Below are 9,423 nucleotides of genomic sequence, written 5' to 3'. Positions count from 1 at the left end.
GAATTCCTCAGCCAGCATGGCTGCTTAGGGAATTCTGGAAGTTGAAGTCCACAGGTGTAAAGTTGCCAAGGTTGGATACCCTACTTTAAAGGTTTCAGACATCTACAAAAATTCTTTTGGCTGCAATTTTTAAAAAGCATTATGGGATGCCCAGGATATCTCTAATCTAGCTAATATGGATTGGCTCTAACTCAGGAGATCCCGCCTCAGATGTTGCTTGACTTTCTAGTCATTTTCCTCATTCTCTTTCTTCCTATTTGTACTGTTTATGAAGCGTGGCCCAGCTTGTTATTAAGTGGTGAGACAATTATTGGTTATTTCAATGCAGTCAACCAAGTCTATGATGCAGCCCTTTTAATGGCATTTAAAACCTTTTGGCCCAGCTATGGTTTGTTTGTTACCATAGATACCATGCTTGGTTTGCACTAGTTTACATCTCCAAGAGTCTTTGAATAGAATTATTAGATGCAATTACACAGAAGTGCATCTTTTTAAGATTAATCTTATACATTTAGGTTCTAGTTGGTATTTGCCTGATATGTGAATGCAACTTCTCTTTCCTTCCATTATGTAAATATTGTCATTTTTATATATATGCAGTTGCTGATAATTCAAAGTACATCTTTGATTTAATCAAAAAAGAAGTTGGTTTGTCACTTATCATGCACATCAAAAGACCTTATTCTACTCAGTTAAAAATAGAATGGAAGTTACATTGTTATTTTCTGTCCTTAGATCATTGCACCCACATTACTTAAAGCAATCAATTTTTGTAATGTTATTTATTAGGCTTTATATACGAAAGGGCCTGTATGCTCCATATTAAAAATATGTACACAAATTTATGTATTCATTTGAGGGGGTTGAATTCTTTGAATAATAACTATGCTGCAATTGTTTTCAGACGTACACTAAACAATCTGTAGCATATATTTCTCAAAGGAATGCTATAATGCCTAATTCAGTTGCTTAAACAATAATTGTTTAATTAACTTAATTAAAGACCCATCCTTTAAGTCTGATAATATACATATATATGCCACACTGCAACATATAATGTTCATTTTATTTAATGGTACATGTCAGAGAAAACCAGTTATCTTTTGCTTACAAAGTCAGCTGTGTAATGAGGTAGCTTACAAGGGTTTGACTCTCCAAGCATTTGCTAATTTAATTTATTTAAGATATTTATATGGCTGCCCAGTTTGTTTAAATGTGACTCTGAAAGAAACAAAAATACAATTCTAGTTAAAATCACAATAACTGCAGTTAATAAATAATCAGAAACTCACAATATGCATTACTCTATTCAAAGCAGGAACTTCTATCATCATTCAGAATCAAGTTTTTAATGCACTTCTAAAGGCCAGAAACATTAGGGACTATGGGGAGGAAGATAATTCCTGAAGGCAGAATTCTACAGTGGAACAGGCACCCCACTTAGGTCTTTCATGTAACATGCCCATCCTATTAGAAGCATGAAGAACAAGCAGATAAAGGTAGTCCTGCTGATAATTCGATCCTGGGCCATGTAACTAGTACCTTGAACTGCCTATCAGTAGCCAGTGCAGCTTTCAAAGTAATGGTGCCACATAGGCATACCAAGATGCACCGTTAGGATATTTAATTGAGTAGCTGGGATAGTAAAATGTACAATGGGCCAGAACACACAGTTGTAGTTGATTGGTTAGAAAGTGCTGGCTCTTGCATTAGGCAATCTACACTATGATTGGTTGCTGTGGCTATACTATAAAGCAGGTGTGTCAAACTCGCAACGTCATGTGATACTGTGGTACTATAGTTCAGCCTGAATCCAAACTGAAAGGGGCAGGTGATCCACTTCCTATAGGACCCTTCGGAGTTGCAAGCCATTCATCTTCTCAACCACATTCCCTAAAATGTGAAGGTAACGGATAGGATGAAAATTGTGGTGGATCCAGTAATGACTTCTTGGGGAGGAAACCACCATTTCTCAAAGCTGGCAAAACCTTCCCTTCTCTGAGGATGTCCTTACCCACATTCCTTCTCCCTGGGGACCCTGAGAAATGAGGAGGGCCATGGATCAAAAATGCAGATGGTTACAGCTCCATGGACTCTGTCCACTTCCTCAGGATTAAAGGGTTGACCCCCTCTCACATAATCAAAAATGTATCTTAGTCAGGAGACTTTCAGTTTACCATCGCGGCTGCTGCGGCCGCTGGAAGGCGAGCTCCATCTTCCGCGTTCGATTTCGTTCCGCTGGGGACCCTGGAAAGGGTCAAAAGTCACCCTGTAAGAGCAACGAGCAAGGAAGGGACCTCCGCTTGATCATGAGAGGACAGCATCCCTTCCATTTGATCTGGGGCGGAGGAAACCAGTGGAGGAAAGACCGGCCATAGCAATATGGCTCATCACTAAGCTGCAGACAGCCGAAGTCAAACTTACCATCAAGCATTTCTAAAGCAACGCGGATGAAACTGGGTGAGATCTGATCTTCTCTTTAAGATCCTAAGTATTTGCTTTTCCTGCAAAAGCTGCCCAAAGTATATTTCCTCCTGTGAGGAGAGAGGGAAGGGAATTTCTGCCCCATCCTCTAAGAATAGCAGCGACTGACTACCCAGGGGAGTTAAAGCACTAAAAGAACAATTTTAATCTAATTGGATTTATATGTTTCTGAAACTTGGGAACCAAACATTTTCTTATTTTTACTGCAGACTTTTGTTTTTATCTACAAAAAAGAAATAAAACTGGAAAAAGGATTATAAAAATTTTGGACTTAAAAAACTTTAAACAGCATCAGTGATATGTTGTGGCGAAGTTTGTTATTACAACTTGTTATTGCCTAAAGAGACTTGGCTTGAAGCCCAGACTTTCAGATAAAACTTGATAGATAGCACCTGTGAGAAACTCAGCTGTAAAGAGAACTTCTAGGCAGCATAACTGGCCTGCTTGAACTATGAATGTAAACCTTTACTGACTTCCAGAAAAGCGAGTGACAACACTGAAAATGGAAAAGACTTTCTATATAAATCAAAAGAAATTTGAGGAGAAAGAAGAAGAACAGATTGAATGGAAGATAAACGTATCAGGACAATCATGGGGAATTGGAATAATAGGGAAACAATCTAACGAATACAAACGGGCTAGTCCTTCCAAAAAATGGCAATGAAATGGTCTCTCTTATTTCAAATAATATGTATAATAATAGAGGGAGATCTATTTGATGATTTAAAAGTACTGATATGGAAAGTTAGTTGGCAAAAGAAGAAAGCCAGAATAAGGCTGAAGAAAATTGGGGTTTTGATTTATTAGAGGGGATTTCCTATTACTAATTAAAAGGTTAAAGGAGGAAGTTGAGATAAGGGGAATTTTGGTCATTAAATTTAAAATATTTGGAAATTAGTTGAAAATAAGGATTCTATTTGTTTAATATTTAAAAATTAGACCCAAAAGAAAAAAATATGAATATGTTTGATTTATTGATTAACCCAGACAATATATATAATGGTTTTGATTTATTAAAGGGGATACTGTATTATTAATTAGATGATTTAATATGGTGGGAAATAGATAACTTTTAGGAAATAGAACAAGACTATACTCAAATAGATGTGTATTTTGAATATTAGATTCTGTTATGAATTGAGATAAGGGAAACTTTGGTTACCTAAAGCCTGGAAATTATAACTATCAAATGTTAAATTTGAATATTGATGGGAAACTAAAAATTGGGGAAAAATCAATAACAGGACATTGATTGTCTATAAAGATTGAATGTAATAATGATGTTTTTACTTAGTTGATCTAGTAAGAACTGTATTAGCTTAAATACGAGATAGTAGATATTAAGGGAAAAAGAGAGGAAATATTTGATGCTGTAACTTGAGATTTGTACTAAAGATTTTTGTATGTTATTGAACTATTGATTAACCCAGCCACCACATTGCTTTTTAAATACCTAAATGTAAAATTAGAAAATTAATAAAATATTATTTAAAAAAATGTATCTTGGTCAGCTCTATATAATCTTCGTATTGAGTCCAATACAAAGTGAACGAGTGAGTTTATCAAGTGCCACAAATGGTCCTCATTGCATCTCTCCTGATGTTATCCATGAGGAGCAGGAGACATCAAATTAGTCCTGCCTGAAAGTTTATATGAGAAACAGAGAGCAACAGTTTGGGTGTTTGGACCTGTTGAATAAGTCACAATTGTGGGGTCCTTGATACTCTCTGAGCATGGTTATATCTTGCAGACATTTCATTACCAAACTAGGTAACATCATCAGTGCTAATAGAGTGTGGGGAGCTTCATCTCATTTTATATACTAGTGGGTTGCCATGTTCATGGGGGTGGTCTTAGTGGTTCCTTAATTGGGCTGTGGTTTATTGCTAGCTTGTTTGTCTGTGTTGGTAATTCCTTGATTGGGGTTAAGTGAGTTTTGCCCATTTTATGACTTTTCTTGCATAGTTGTTAGGTGAATCACTGCAGTTAAACTAATAACACAGTTGTTAAGTGAACCTGGCTGTCTCATTGACTTTGCTGGTCAGAAGGTCACAAAAGTTGCTCACATGACCCCAGGACACAGCAACAGTCATAAATGTCAGTTGCTAAGCGTCTGAATTTGATCACATGACCACAGGGATGCTGCAAGTTATTTCTTTATCTATCCCTGTGCAAGGCACTATTTTGAGCAGTAAAAAACAGGTGATCAAAAAAAATGGCAAAAAAAATATGGGTGCCGAGAACAAGCCAATCTGACCCCTTTCTTCTCAAATCCAGTTTGTGGAGTTTGTGCTACTGTGGAAGAGCAGGCAGCTGGTGCTATTGAAGCATAGTTTGTGCTCTTTGAGGACGATCACCAGCTGATTAGAGAGGTCTCTTCCCACTACATAGACCAGAAATAGCGTTGGCTGTAGCCTTCAGAGTCCTTCAAATGTTACTATCAAGCAGTAATTGTTATTGTGATGAAAAGTACATAGAGAGTAATCATATTAGCTGTATTAGTTTAATTTACATGTAAATTGCATTTTCTGTCCTGGCCTTGTTTTAAGTTTTGGAGGGCAGTTCCCTGCATGCTAGCCAAACAGCCAAGAGTAACCCTCAATCTGAGCCAAGCTGTGCAACTCTGATATAGATTCCCAGCTGCTCTTTATAACCCTGTTTCTCTCCATCATCCCATCTGAATTGCTGTATTGGCTCTATACTCACAGAACTGAGCTCACCATGATTATATATCAAGTTGGTGTTATATTTAGGGATATACGGGCCTATACCAATCATTTATACTTCAAAGCACGGTTTGAATGCTAGCTGCAATACAATATTACTTTAACAAAGTCAAGAAAAGCTAACACATTTATCAACAAAGCGTCTGGTCAGCATATCTCCACCGATAATGGTCTTTATTGATAAATTACCTCTCATCCCCACACAATATGCTGTACCAGATAAACTTCAGTGCAGCCATTTCTTCCCTTGCAGACTTCCTATGCTCGTCACAGAATTCTGGGAGTTGAATTCTGCTGTTTGTCCAAGATAGGAGATTTTTTTAGGAGGAAAACTTCAGGAGGAGAAAAACAAGTCATATTTATAAAACTGACAGGGGAAAAATTGAAAATAAAATCTCTTGCCATCAGGGAGAACAAAAGAAACTGATTTATGTATTGTCCAGTTAACCCAGTATTGTCTGTCCTGCTGGTCCATGACTGTCCAGTATCTCAGGTTAAGAGGGACATCTGAGTGTTTTAAACTGGATATATTGTAGTATCATTAAGCTTAGGAAACCTGGAAACCACCTGAAAACCGTGAAATCTAGATGCCACCTATTACATTCTATTAAGATTATGGCAGAGTACCTAAGTCACAATTAGTGCCCATTGTTGTTATATCTATAATTGACACCTCCTTTGGACCTCCTTATTTGGAACCAAGAAACAAGGACTACCAAATGTGGTCATCACAACTAAAACACCTCTATATCACTCAATACTATATGTGCTATACAGTTCAGCATGGGCTATTTTCAAGTCAGATACATCTCTGAACATCTCCCTAAATTTTTAAGTACTTTTCCTTGGAAAAGGCAGTACCTCAGAAACTCTGCCATTATAGAACCCATAGAGGAATCTGGTAAGAAAATACAGTATCTCTGAAATAATGATCCAACAGGGCATTGGTTGTCTAGTTATTAATAATTAGTTTCAGGAAATTAAGGAACAGAAAAGTGTCATTAATACAGAAGGGAAAATAAGATTCCTAAACACTACTGCCAATCATATTTTGGCTACATGTCATAATATTCATTTCTTTTTATACATTAGAAAACAATTCAATAGAAAAATAATATTTATGAAATTAGTAACAGTAATTGGGAAGCCATCTGTCTGCTATTTATTTTTTGTTTAAATTTTCTGCTCAATCATATTTTTTGTCTGAATATTCTGCCCAATTATAGTTGCTATGCAAGATTTGATAAATCCATGTTTCAGAAGCATAGAAGATGTGATATTGCCAAATTGTTCAATTCCTTAGAAGGGAAGAATAGAAAGTGGGTTCGTCACTTTTACTGCAAAGGGATGATGCCAAAATGGCATTTCAGTGATAAATTTTCCTTGTTATAAGATTTATCAGCATTGTTTCCAGTTCATTCAAAATATGAATGCTAACTGCTTCATACTATATTCCACTCTATTAGCTGCCTCTGATGGAGAAATATTTTAAATGATGTCGTGACATGAGGAAAATGTTTCAGAATATAAGAACAGGAACATAGAAAAATAATTCTAGACTATATTGCACCTGAGAATTCTTATCCCAAAAGAACAATTACCACATTCAAAGTATTCTGGATTATTTTAGTTTAATGAAGAGAAGGACGAGGGGGGACATGATAGCAGCGTTCCAATATCTCAGGGGCTGCCACAAAGAAGAGGGAGTGAAGCTATTCTCCAAAGCGCCTGAAGGCAGGACAAGAAGCAATGGATGGAAACTAACCAAAGAGAGAAGCAACCTAGAACTAAGGAGAAACTTCCTGACAGTTAGAACAATTAGCCAGTGGAACAACCTGCCTCCAGAAGCGGTGAATGCTCCAACACTGGAAGTTTTTAAGAAGAAACTGGACAGCCATTTGTCCAAAATGGTATAGGGTTACCTGCCTGAGCAGGGGGTTGGACTTGATGACCTCCAAGGTCCCTTCCAACTTTTATTATTATTATTATTATTATTATTATTATTATTATTATTATTATTATTATTATTGTTGTTGTTGTTGTTGTTGTTGTTGTTATTGTTATTATTATTATTTTAATCATTCATTGTCCTTTACTTTACAGATAGTCCTTGACTTACAAGCACAATTGAGACTGGAATTTCAGTCACTATGTAATGTGACTGAAGTAATGTTAAGTGACTCATCATATGACCAGACCTGATTTTATGACTATTTTTACTGTGGTTGTTAACTGAATCCAGCTTCCCCCATGGATTTTGTTTGTCAAAGGCCAGCTGGGATGGTTGCACAACTACAAGGGTGGTCCAATGGTTATAACTTCTAAGACACATTGTATGTCACCTTTTCAGCACAGTTATAACTTTGAACCATCATTAAAACAATGGTTGAGGTCGATCTGTATTTGTATCATATGGAATTCAAAGGAACAGAATCCTCAGCCAAAGCAATCGGAGAGATTCGACTTACCCTTTATAATATTTTAGGGTAAAATACTGTTTGGCAATTATTGAATGATCATTCAATATTTGTGATGAAGTTCATTGCTTCACATGTTTTTCATTCCTGCAGAGCAGAGGAACAGAGGGGGACTTTTTGGAAGGGAAGCCCACAGTTAAGTAATAAAATGCTACATTCAGAATGGAGATTCAAAAGTGCACCTGTTGTGCTCTATTCCTTTACTGCTATAGTCTTACTAGGATTAAACATTTGCAAATCCGATTAGCAGTGAAAATCTTTGTAAATAAAAGTTAAATTAAGCATTGCTATTTGGCTAAAACTTCCTGTCAGTTTTAAAATAGTAAAAAAAAAATGGTCATAACCTTTAAAAAAGAAAGAAAGAAACGCAACCACTCCTACAATGTAATAATTGTGCCAGAGACAGATGTAGACTCAACAAGACTAGGATATAAATATTCATTCATTTTTGACATGAATATTTTATTCCTAGGGTTCAGATAAAGTGCTTAAAACATTTCAAATTTTTAAACAGAAAACAGAAGATGACCTCTGAGTACTACAGAAATGGGACAAATTATAAACATAAAGAAATTACAGTGAATTTCTGCTGAAAGATTGCACGTTTTTGATAGTTCTGTGGGATTGTCAAAGTGCGTGAACTGTGCTATGAGCAGAAAGGAGACAGGATGGTGATGATGAGAAGGAAAATAATGATAATCATTCAGATTCCTGCTTCTAAGCTAAATTGAGTTACTATAGCCCTTATGCATTTTTTTTTCTTTTTGTAACTCTTCATGGTTTATCAAACACGCCTTGGCTTGGCGTTTTAGTATCTTAGGAGAAGTAATTTACATGATCTTGATTAAATTTCACTCTGTCAAGACTTGATATATTGAATTTCTCCAATTTGTTCCAAATGCATTGTGTTCCGCTCCTACCCTTCATGGGATCTCTCATCATTGCTAGCTTTTTATCACTTTATTTTTGGATCCATGTAATTCTTCTCTTCACCCTCCATGTTGTTAATGAATCAGTGATCCTTGATATTCTTTTCAGAAGCCCATTTGACATTTCTCAACTAGTCAGTGAACAATACGTAATTATACTGTTTAATTTTAATCCCATTTTGTATCAATTTGACAGCAGCTCCATCAAATATGAATATTATTAGCTTTCCCAGGAGAACTGCTATATTCAATATTAAATGCATTACAAACCTTTATGCTATACCATCTTATCAAAGAACAAAGTATTAACTGAGCCTTGTATAATTAATCATGCAGAAAATTATTTTGGCAGTTATCCTTATTTCTATAGATACTTGTGAACTGATAGTTTATTAATGCTGAAATAAGCAAACCATGTAGTTTAAATCAGTATGTTTCTCTTAAGATGTATTATAATTGAATATATCACTAGTAGTCCTTGGGTTATGCCCACTCATTCAGCAACTGTTTAAAATTACATCAATGCCGAACAAAGGGGATTTACAACCAGCCCTCGCAGTTTCAGCCATCACAGCATCGCTGCAGTTACATGACACTCAGTGCTTGGCTTGCAATTATTGTGTTGCTGCAAACTGTGGTCATCAGGTAATCACAATTTCCAATGTTCTCTGCCCGCTTCCCACAAGTACAGGTAGTTCTTGACTTACAATCACAACTGAGACTGGAACTTCCATTGCTAGACAAGCGGCTATTAAGTGAGGTGCATCCAATTTTATGAGCTTTTTTTGTCACAGTTGTTAAGTGAAT

Source organism: Protobothrops mucrosquamatus, unplaced genomic scaffold (assembly GCF_001527695.2).
Source record: "Protobothrops mucrosquamatus isolate PMUCROS unplaced genomic scaffold, P.Mucros_1.0 scaffold484, whole genome shotgun sequence".
Taxonomy (NCBI): Eukaryota; Metazoa; Chordata; class Lepidosauria; order Squamata; family Viperidae; genus Protobothrops; species Protobothrops mucrosquamatus.
This window is presented reverse-complemented; position numbering follows the sequence as displayed.